General features: G+C 38.9%; 1 protein-coding gene across 5 annotated transcripts in view; it reads right to left on the bottom strand.

Annotated features, from left to right (window-relative positions):
• Window positions 1-12,261, bottom strand: part of LOC145990094 (solute carrier family 22 member 3-like) — a 93,426-nt gene that overhangs the window by 55,503 nt on the left and 25,662 nt on the right. Inside the window, exon 1 of one of the 5 annotated variants that reach the window (XM_083125776.1) lies at window positions 9,010-9,092. The exons of 2 other annotated variants lie outside the window; for them this stretch is intronic. The gene's annotated coding sequence lies outside the window, so the exon portion shown is untranslated. Of the gene's footprint in view, window positions 1-9,009; window positions 9,093-10,005; window positions 10,148-10,387; window positions 10,612-12,261 lie in introns of those variants that run through there. 2 more of the 5 variants (XM_083125757.1, XM_083125750.1) reach the window with 2 other exon arrangements.

The following is a 12,261-nucleotide window of genomic DNA, read 5'->3' as shown; positions in this document are numbered from 1 at the left end:
CAACTTTCAGGTTCTACAAACTTTCAGTACCTGTAGCCACTGCTGTACGCCGCACGACACTTAAAACGTGACGGAAAATCACTTCTATCCTTGACCAATACTGAGAATTAACGAGAGAGAATGGACTGCTGATAAGTCTGGTGGATTTAATCTCCGCAGGAACCAATTTCTGCCCTTTATTATGTTTACAAAAATGTAGTCAAGTGCTTCTTATCAGACGCTCGGCCAATTATAATAGGAACTGGAGTACGACAAGGTTTTAAAAAAAATAACTGATAATTTGAAAAAAACAATAGTTCGGGTAAGGCCAAAAGACATTGTTCGCTTTTGCTTGGCAGCTAGTCTTGATATCATATAAGGGGAGTGTGAAAATATTTATGCATTTTTAAATTATTTTTTTAGACTGTACGAGCAAGATGTGATCAGCATGATGCTAGGGTTTCTCTGTTTCTCCAGGAGCGTTGCTGCCCGGTGAGTTAGAGTAGGTCCTCACCCTCTTGCCACCTTACCCAAAGTAATCTAAATCAGCAAATTTTGAGAATCATTCCTAGTAAAGCAAGAATCACACGCACACATAGTGATCAATAGAGAGCGTATTTGTTTTAAGTCCACTTTCTGCTCAGATAGGCTAATCGGAACCAGACATACATACATATTTGAAATATGAAGGGTTGGATGGATATTATGTAGTTTCCGCTACCCCTCTTTCTAAGGGAGTGCACGTCACTCTTAATCATATTCTAGCTTGACATATAATTCTTCAAACTTTCTTCTTTACTTCTTCCTGCTTCGTGCACTAATTTAAATAACGTGTTCCTAGAGAGGTTAAAAATGTAACACTTCCATAAAGTGACCTTGTAAATCCTAGCTTCCTCCTACACCATGCCTCTCGGTCGGCTCTTCGCGCTTCGTGATGGATGAGTGAAGAAATTGGTGAAGTGACACTCACCATGAACACCCAGGCCGGGATTCGAACCCGGAACCCCTGACCTCGTAGGACGCTGTGATAACCACACCGCCATAGAGGTCGGCAATAAGTCGACCGAAATTACCATTTTTCTGTTCGTGAAATACAGAATGGTATTATTCAAAGGTCCCGTGTTCGATCCCCGGCCGGTTCAAATCCGGGAACTTTTCTAACGCTGGAAGCGGCCCTGGCGCCCACCCAGCGTCGAATGACATGGGTATCTGGGGGAAAGCCTGGGGGGTAAAGGCGGTCAGGGGCGTGATGCTGATCACATCACCCCCACTCACGACCGGATCAAGAAAGTGTGGAGCGTTACCCCCACACCCCCTATACGCCTTCATGGCGTGGTGCTAAGCATAGGGGAGTAATTTACCTTTTTTAAAATTATTATTCAATGAACTTAACAGGAAGTGAAATGGAAATATTGCAATTATTTCATTACATATTTTTGCAAATGTTTGATTGTGAAGTTAAAATAAACCCAATCAATTCATCGATCGACATATTGCCCACTTATGATCTATTACGTCAGATCATGTTTTATCCTAATCTCAGGAAATAACACACAGAGAAAATCGATTCGAAACAACGAAAACATACATTACCTTCTGCTGTTCACTTTGAGTGGTCTCTGGCTTTGCACTGATCATGCGAGTCTAGCGTGCTCATGCATGGACACCTTCGTTTCACCTTTGCTTATACTTTCTCCGGTCTTCCACCCTCTGTTTTCGTAATATCTGCTTTTGCATAAGCTCTCGCTGTCGAAACAACTATTGAGTGGCGTGGTGGTGATTGTAACTTACTTACATGAAGGTAATTTCTTGCCCAATAAGCAGGGGAGTTGCTAAAAAAGGAGAACAAAGCTGCATCGTAGATATTTTCAGTTCGACAGCATTCTAAAGTTTTCAGCTCAATCTACCTAGGTAGTATTTCCCCCATTTAATCATATTCGTAGCCTACGATATTCCATTACGATACCACAATATTTATTATTTTTTAATTGTGATTTCCACAATCCAGGTTTGATTTAGAGATAGCGCCCTTCAATGTGGCGTATATGTAATGCTATTTTAAGTGTTCGGCATATTATCATCGAATATGCTGAATTTACTTTCCTCAGACACACTATTAACTTTCCCAACTGTTAGTCACCAATGTTGAGAGATAATGACAGTGTTTTCAGAAGTGTTTTGGAATTGTTAGAAAAGTAGACCAGTTTTTTAGAACTATTTTAATGTCTCCTTACCTTTTAGGGAGAATTCAACCGAAGAGACACGCGACACGAGAGTTTCACACCGAGGAGACAAGGTGCACGCGACACGCGGCAAGCGACACTTGTTTCTTTGCTCAGTTCGCAAGATGGTACCGACATAATTGCATTAATCCGTTTATTAGTGACCCGAAAAAATCTTAACAAGAGACATTGTTATATGCAAATCGCGTTGTAAAATTTGTGCAAGTTATTAAAACTCGCGAGAGGTATTTTGTGAATGAGAAAACTGAGAAATAATATGCACTGACCTCAAACTTTATACGCTAGACGTTCCAGCTTGAATAAAGCGAATACCTAAACACTAGAGAAATGGTTCTCAACCTTCATGAAACCATGTCCCGGTATTTTTTTTAAGGCAATGCCCTTAGTCCAAGAATTTTCCTCGTAAATACCTTTACAGTATTTAAGATTTTATGCATGAATTAACATGTACCTATGAAATTAAATATTGATAAATAAATTTCTGGCATAATCATAATGAGTAATAATAGTTTGATTACGTGTAGGATTGTTACAAATATAAAAATATGGGTGACGAAGTGGTAACGTCGTCTCCTTGTAATTAAGTAATGTCGGGTTCGATAACCGGTGGAGGTACATCGTGGCGCAGGTCCTACTTTAAACTGTAGGTCGAGACCTGATAAGTATATTTGTGCATAAAATGGAGTTAAAAAACGAAAACTGACAACTCAAATATAATATTGGGATTATGATAGTTGTCAACCACTTTCAGCAGAACCTTTCGCAGCTCAGTATAATTGATACGAGGGCACGGAATCGAGTCGCGGCCCGGCGGTTGAGAAACAATGCACTAGAGTACTTTACCATGTTGACATCTATTTTGGACTAAAGTGCCTCCATATGCTGGCTTTTTCAAATAAAAGCAGCCACGTCGTAAATGGCCAAAACACGGCCTCTTTACACGATGTTGAAGGCAAATTACAGCCGATAACTGCATCAAAAAGCTTGATAAAGCGAAGAGAACGTCGTGTTTAAATCTTAAGACATTGTTAAAATATTGTACATATCGATACTTTATTATATCAACAAATTAGGTTCTCTTCTTCTCTCTCTGTTGGGCTCTCTTCTAGAGTCTAAATATAACTCGTTGGAATACGCGAACGACAAACTGAAGCTACACGATGCACGGTATTGAGAAAACGGCCCAATCCGAGAGACACGTAAGCGACACGCGACACGTTCAGCTTGTCGTCTCTCTTCGGTTCGAAAGGTTGCATTGATTACTGAGGGTTCGCTTCCAAGTGACACGTGTCGCGTGTCTCTTCGGTGTGAATTCTCCCTTAATGCATTGTGTATGTCCTATGCATGTCCCTTTTAAGCTGCTCTCTCTCAAGGGGATCTTTGCACCTCTTTTTTAACTTTAAAGGAAGGAATTTAGGTAAGAGACTTTTCCTCATACACACGTATTTGAATGGTGAAAATTGGTCATATATGCCAACGCACTAAAAAAATTAACTCATTCATTCATTCGAAAATACAATATAATAATACCGCCATTTATAACAATCAGTATGAGCCACTATGTATAGAAAGGGGAATGGAAATTGTCAATGGAGAATAACTGTTTCTGCTGTTGAAACTTAGCCACAAATGTTGCAACGATGGGTGATTCAGAGCTGTATTTATGAAGGAAACACACTGTAATAGTTACGAAACACCTATTTAAATGAAACAATTCCGGAAGTGAACTTGCTATTATTTTCATAAGTGAAACGGAAAGAGAAAAGACAGTCATTCATTGCATGGTCCCTTTGTGGTGGAGTAGTGGTTGGCACGGAGGCCTGTGGTAAGTTTGACCCCCAATCCCCACCATAGGCAAAAGGAGCTAAAAAGAGTCACCTGAAGGCAGGAGAAGTCTACCGAAGCATGGTATTGGAACAGATAAAAGGAATAGAAAATGGATGACACTGATGCGATCAATCTGAGACGTAGAAAAGCTACGTCAGGTATCAGTATTCGAACAAACTGCTGCTGATTGAGGTTTAACACTCATCTGTTCCATTGGAATCTTCTCTTCCATGAATCGCCTCCCCCTCCCCCGAAAAGTCCTTACAACAGTGGCGTGCCCAAGGTGGTGTGGGGGGGGTTGTATGGGTCAGAACCTTCCCATTTTGGCCTGGTATTCATAAAAAAGAATGTTAAATGCTGAAAAGGATGGCAAAATGAGGGCTGATTACTATATAAAAAAAAGTATACGTACCCCCCTCCCCTTTCGAAAATCCTGGGCACGCCACCGCCTCACACAAGACAAATTAAAATGCTTGCCATCGCCTGACTTCACACAAGCCTTGTTTTTTAAAGCAATGTCGTCAAGTTGGGGTTAGGTGGTAGAACAGCCGCAGGCTGAACCTCGCCCTTTAATAAATGAAAATGAAATTAAAGTTGCGACTGTTCTAAGGTACCAGTCATTGGCGCGGATGGAGTGCATTACTAACACGGTGAGATTAAGATATAGGCTCGAACGACAAACATGGACGTCTAAAATCATTCCAAAACCTGTTAAGCTGCCGCAGCTTGAGAATTTTATTTTGGATGAGTTGGAGAGAGGAGAAGTGAGAAAATATTATCGAGCGGGCTCCCCGCTTCGATAGTTACAGGTACTAAGATTCTCTCCTTTCTCCTCTATCATTCTTTCTTCAACTATTTACCTTACTATTTTTTCTTATTCTTTCTCTATCTCCCTTCCTTCATTTCCCTTATCTTTGTTTCGCCGCCTTCCTATTCCTCCTCTCTCATTCTTGCTGCATATGTATTTCTCTCTTTCCTTCTTTTTTCCTCTCTTCCCTCCTTTTTCTCCCTTCCTCACATTCATAGTTTCTTCTCCCCTTCTCTCTACTTCTCTTTTTTGCTATATTTCTCTCTCTACCTCTCTGTCGATTGATTTAGTGTATTTTACGTGGCTTTTCTGGCACTTTTGGCTAATCGCGAAGATGAGAGTGAGTGTCCAATTCATCATATCAATCATGCCCAGGCGGGGATTAAAACCCGGGACTCCTGGCGTCGTAGCTGTGCTAACTGTTCCGCCACGGCGGTCGACACGGCAAGAACGAAGTTATATCACAATTAATTAGAAAATTATCATAATTCACTAGCAAATTACAAAATCGCCGTCATTCTTAGAAATAGTGCATTTCCCCTGTGTTAATGCTGGTGTTATTTCGCGCATGAATATATTGGTTGCAATCATGGGTGTATATATAGTTCATGTAAGGGGAGCGGGGTCAACTTTTGGTATGATTAGGTTTGCTATATTTCATATAAGTGAAAATCCGGAACACTGCTGACCGGAAGCTTGTTGAGGAGTGTTTGTGGGGGGGCGGGGGGGGGGGCTGAACCCAATAAAGTTGTGTGTATGTACATTGGGATCCATGAGTATTCCCGTGCAAATTTTCCATCACTATGTTCGTCCACTTTATTTGGCCCAATATGAGCTTCAGGAATTAAAAGAAAACTGAAAACAAGCTGTGGACAACTTCTGCACCAGAATGCATAAACATCCATTGCTTAAAAACACATAGGATGAAAGAAAAAAAATTATGAAAATAGCCATGGACAATTTACACGGTAGTACTCATGGATCCAACTGTACATATCCATTATCATATTCTTTCGAAATTTTAAGCTTGCAATTCCTTTTCGGTGCCATAATGAACTAACCTGCTATCTCACAATGTCGAAGCTTTATTTGAGAACTGCGGACTGAACAGTGTGGGCACTCAATCACTGACTGTTTACAGTAAACAGCTTACTATGCATTTCCTACTAAAATTCAGTTCTGCCAGCAGACGGTGGCAATATCGTGAAGTCAAATATCTTTGCAGCATCTTCTTGAAACTCGATAAATCTTGCATCATCGAAAGGGAGCGGTTCAATGTGGAGTTAGATTGTTAAAATGAGTATTTTAATATTATGCACTTAATTTGAAGAATGTATAGTCTTAATCATTTCTTCTTTACCACCCGATTCTAGGACATTTGTGCATCCCGAAGAAACTATTCGGGACACCAGGACAAATTATATCATTCCGGGATTGTCCCGGAAAATCCGTGACGTATAGCAGACCTAATAATGAACAGGCTATCAAAATCCAATCTATCAACCAGGTCATTCAACATTTTGACACACTGTTCCAATGAATGAGGGATAGCTGGTACATTATTCCTTGAGATTTGACGACTGGGTGTTCTAGGTATCTTATTTCTTCATCATGGTGTCTAAGTAAGTAAGTAGTACGTAGTTTCTCTGCTTTGGAACAAATTTCATTAAAGTTCTCAGAACTCTGTCTTATTATTATTTTTTTAATATCTCTATTAGAATACTGACATGTTCACAGTAGTTGAACAGTTCATATTTTGAGGTGTGCAACATAATCTTGCACTGCATGAAAACAATTTGGTTAGAACAAGTGGGGATATTACAACTTAGTGTTGATACTTTTCTGTCCATCTTATGTCAAATAACTTGAGAATGTTACGGTGTTTCTCTGATTTTCTTGCACTGCCTATTTAAAAACATAATTCCTTTAAGAAAACTCGAAGAGGAAAAATATAACTAATTTGACAGTCCCAATGCAGTTTCTTATCACAGAAAGTCCGAAACTATCAGTAAATTGCAGATATTTGGCCTGCAGCCCCATCTGGTGCGTGGAATTACATAATTTCCTTCCCATCCGTATCCCGTCCTATACGTCTCTAATTTTTAGAAGATTGAAATAATAAGAAAGAAGAAATTTTTATGAACAAGCTGATAGAACAGGTAATCTGGTAATTTTACTAGACCTAAGGGGGTGGGGGTTTAGACCCTTTGAACCCCCCTTAAATACGCCCAAGGTTGCAATTGCACAGCTTATAATTCGATACCGAACGTCAGGAATTAAAAACAATCTAAATAGGTAGGCAGAAAGGCACTAAAATTCTAGAAAACAGGCTCTTAAATAGGCACCAAAAACTTGCTAGCAAATTAAATACATCTTTAACTCATGTCCCATTTAATTACAACAACATACCTTAGTAAACATGAGCCATTGAGCCATATAACAGAATCGAATCAAAATAAAATAATACATGCCTGATATTGTGATGAGAGCTTTTTATCACTGTCAGCACCCACAGACATTCAGAGTAGATCTCTGTCAGCACATACAAAGAACTTGGCAGTCATTAATCAATCGTCACTGATTGCACGTGACAAGATACTTCTTCAAATTACCTCCTTCCCCCCCCCCCTTCTATCCGATATCACATTTTTCAGTATCGAAAATTATCTCTTCGCGTCTACTGGCGTTATTGAAGCATATTTAAATCGCGCCACAGTGCTTCGATCAGTATGAGTTCAAATATTGTTTTCACATCTGAGAATCATCCCTGAAAGTCCCGATCATCACCAAAGAACCTACTCACTTTTTTCTTGTAGAGTTCGGTCTGCAACACCTGGAACCTTTTGAATTTTCCACAGAACATTGTCCACGACATGCAGTGAATTTCCCAGTGTTTTACTTTTCTTTTAAAGACATTTGATCGCCTCTGGTAATGCAAAATAGTTGCCAGCAATGTGTACAGTATCCTTCAAGGTCCCGGGTTCGATACCCGGTGGTTCGGATCCCACTTTAAACGGTAGGTCTGGTCCTGATTAGCCTATCTGTGCATAAAGTGAACGTAAAACAAAAACTCAAAAAGTGTCCTTGAACAGCAACAGTTATTCAAATAATACGTATGGACGATTAACAATATTCAGTTTCATAGCAAAGTTACTGACACAATATAAAGCTGTAGACAGTAATTTACCCCAACTATTTAATATTTGCTGCGGAGGTAAGGCTAGTTCAGGAACAGTTGAAGGAAATAAAGTTACTTACACAGTAAGGAAGGAACGGGGGTATTTGGTGGCGCCGCTTGGCGGCTGGCTGTGAACAACAGGAGCCACGAATTTGGAAAAACACATCAAAGAAAGTTTTGGGCCGCGGGAAACGTAAGGGAAGTATGAAGTGGAATTTTGATGATACTGAGTAAAAGTATAACGCGTTTAGAAAATGTTGCTTACTGTACATTTTACTTAAAATGCAGTTTTAATTCAATGCAAAGTTAATTTCGAGATTCAGGTATATATGGGCATTTATAGGCATTACGAAAAAATTGGCGTCATACACGAAAATAGATAAAATGAAGTTTTAGCATGCAATGTTAATTGGACATTATCTATTGTCCAGTGATTTAAACTGTACTTATTCTAACTCTAAGTTTCGAGAGAGAACCTCTTCTCTCGGCTTCAGGTCTGTCGTAGGTTCAGTTCAAAAGAACTTAACCTGAATGCGAGAGAAGAGGTTCTCTCTCGCAACTTATAGTTAGAATAAGTACAGTTTAAAGCACTGGGCAATGGATAATGTCCAATTAACATTGCATGCTAATGAAGAACCATGGCACTAACGTTCAGAGAATTATTAAAATGAGCTTTTGTTTACGAAACCCTAATTCGCTGACATGAACTTATATTAAGTTATTTTTATGACATCTGCAACAATGAACTATATACATTTTCACTAACATACGGTTTCTACTTGTAATATAAGGTTCCACAACTTTAATATAGCAGCTACGTTGAGCTGTATGGCGTTATTACATGCACTACTTTTCTCCGCGCAAGATTCCTGCACAGCTGCCATCCGAACAACCAGTAGGATTACTCAGAAGTCACATGTATTTGCTTGCATTGACTTCGTTCTTACAGAGGACAGAGAATGGAACATACGTACCTTGCTTACTGGGAAACACACAAAACATATCCCAAGGGCATCTACACCTTTCTCTATATTGCACTCTGGTGCTGGCTACTTCATATAAACAACTGGAAATTACAAGTATGCTCACCGGTATGACTCATATCAGCAACTGTTGCCACTAGATTAACAGTTGTTGATCCCTTGGCGGAGAGGTATCTTTACGTATCATGACGTCAATAATCAGTGCTGACAGTTCTTTTCAGCGAAAAAAGGCTACGAAATTTTTTAGGCTGCGAAGTCGTTTCAATTCTGTCACTAGATGGGGACATTATACTATCTCTATGAAGATTAATCGTGGCCATGATGAAAAGTACAAGAAAACAAGTATAGAGAGAACGATTGTCTCTTACAGTAGATTTGAACCAAAAAATTCTTGTGGCTCTTTCGTCATGTCGAGCGGCAAGTTTTAGAGATTACCACAAATACCCACAAAATATTAATATTTGCTGTATGCAGGTATAAGATGATAGCATAAATTTAACAGTAGCATCCTAAATAGGTTACACACACAATATCAAGATTTCTATTACAATTTGAATAAGCTTATTATTATGTTTGGCGGCCGCGGTGGCTCAGTCGGTAACGCGTCTGACTACCATGCTCCCGGGTTCAATCGCCGACCCCACGCCCACCCCGCGTCGAATAACATGGGTACCTGGGGGGTAAAGGCGGTCAGGGGCGTGATGCTGATCACATCACCCCCACACCCCCTATACGCCTTCATGGCGTGGTGCTATGCACAGGGGAGCACTTTACTTTTTTATTATTATTATATTAACCGCCCCTCGTTTCCACCATCACGATTATATGAAAAACGCTGTAATAAACAAGACGAATAACATATGAAAAAATTGAGATCTGGATTAAAACATTTCCATGGCTATGATAGAAGATAAAGAAAGAAAATACAATCAGTGATATAGAATTATTATTGATGTCTGTTATGAGTTCACTTTATGCTACTCAGGGAGTTGACCTACAGTTTAAAGTAGGATGACAACCATTGTCCAACGTCACTCCATCAGGTATCGAATCCGGAACTCATTGATTACAAGATGACGACATTATTTCTCCGCCATTGGGAAGGTCCAGGATTAGTATTCAAGTTTTACTATAATGACAAAACCAACACGATCAGATCACCCCATATTTAAAATAGCAAACAGAGCGTTCTAGTAGACTTACCAGCACCATTATATATCTACTATAGAAAGTGGTTCTATGTCTCTTCAATTAGCTCATTCTAATTATTTTAACATTTATTTTACATTTCTATATTTAATAGTAATTGTATTAATAATTTATATAAGTTTATGATTATCGATTGAGACTCAACTAACCAGTGAAAAAAAACACATGTGTAACATCTCAATTGTAAAACCGAAATCAGTAAATTATTATGATAAGAACTTTATGAACACCTCTGGATTTTCGTTTTTATTTAATATCAACGGGGACGGTGTTTACAGTGTGCGATAGACCAATAACTCCATCTATCGAGTTCTCCTGGAAACATTTGTAGACTTGCGAGGCCCTGCTTGAGATCAGCAAGTCATGAGGCCAACCATACACTCACTGAAAAGAAATGTGTTCTTGTTTTAGTTGAAGAATATCTTTTCCTCCTGAAGTTGTAAAGTTATCGAAGAAAGCAATGGCTGTCATGTGGTAAGTTTGGGAGAAATTTGGATGATCCTAGTTGGTAAACCTATTGGTAAGAGGGTCACAAAAATTCAAAGAAGGAACTATGCAAGGATAATGTGAACAGGATTTTCTTGCCGAGGACAGGAAATGATGGAAGGTCTATTCTGCGTTGGGATGCCAGAGATATAGAGAGATATATTGAAGACATTTAACATGAAGTAATAGAATCAGAATTGCTTGGAGCCAAAGTATCACCCGCCTGTAAAATATACTCTATTCTTCCTTACAGTTATTTCATTTTCATCGTAATATGATTCTGATATGTATGGATATCGCCCAAAAGTTATGTATCGGAACCGGTATCGGAATCGATATTCGATATATTTTCAAAATATTGATCACAGAGGAGATATTGATAGTTTTGTCAAGTTGTATGCAGTATAGTGTAGTTGTGACGTAAAACCTTCCAAATATATTTGTGAAGCTTCATTATAATTCATAATAAATTCCAGTCCATAACTTTATTTCTTCTCATAAAAAGGTACAGAGAAAACTGCTTCTATGCCAATGTAAATTATCACAGACTATTTATATTACTTGTGCAGAACATAATTGGTAATGCATTTGTACCTTCATCATGCTGAAAGTGTCATTGTGTTTCTGTTCAAAATAATCTATCTCGAATTGATTAATATACCAGCTACGGAATGGACTAAAAAAATTAGTGGTAAAAGTTCCTGCTTCGTCACATACTATTTATGATAACGATAATGATAAATAACAATAGGTTCCTTTGCATATTGATGCTCACTCACTCGCATTTTTCATACTTTCATGCTCGTTTTTCTTCTCGCATGGACAGTCACGGGTAGTTCTGGGTTGTAACATACTCACATTGTCGTTTTTACACGATGACTTGAACTCAGACGTGTGTACGTGTTAATTTGTTCTCTATTCATTCTGTCTTCCTTCAAAAGGCTTCAAAATGAGAGGAATGGACTTTCATCGTTAAGGAGGTCAAGGCTTTACAAGTGCTGTAGCGTCATGGTGTAAGGTACTCATTACAATATCGTATAATTTAGCCTTAGTTTACAAGCAGACAAAGTAAATTCCTAACGTAATGAAACATATCAGGTTTTCTTTGTTATGCCCACATGTAACTGGATACTAATTGAAGCAGAAGATGCGCAATAAATTATTTAGTATATAAATTAACACTATTGTTTGACCACAAATCATACAATATGCCCGTAATGATGAACATGCCACGGGATGAAAATTCAAAGGCCTTGGTTGCCTTGGAAACAACTACAAACACTTTCAATTACTTAAATGTAGATGTATTACTTCTATCATGCATTATGAGTTTTAAGGTCTGTTAATTTAATGCAAGCAGTGGCGGCAATTAGGGGGGGCCAGGGGGGTTGTCCCCCCATTTTTGCTAGTTTTGCATCCACACTATGCTAAACCTTATGTACCAAGGAAAAGTAAACTGTATTTGCACCTCACCTCACTTTTCGCATATAATAGACCCAAACGTGCACTCAGAATGTAGTCCTGCTGCAATACTGCCCATTTTTGTCA

Source organism: Lepisma saccharinum, chromosome 1 (assembly GCF_977018435.1).
Source record: "Lepisma saccharinum chromosome 1, izLepSacc3.1, whole genome shotgun sequence".
Classification (NCBI taxonomy): Eukaryota; Metazoa; Arthropoda; class Insecta; order Zygentoma; family Lepismatidae; genus Lepisma; species Lepisma saccharinum.
This window is presented reverse-complemented; position numbering and strand designations above follow the sequence as displayed.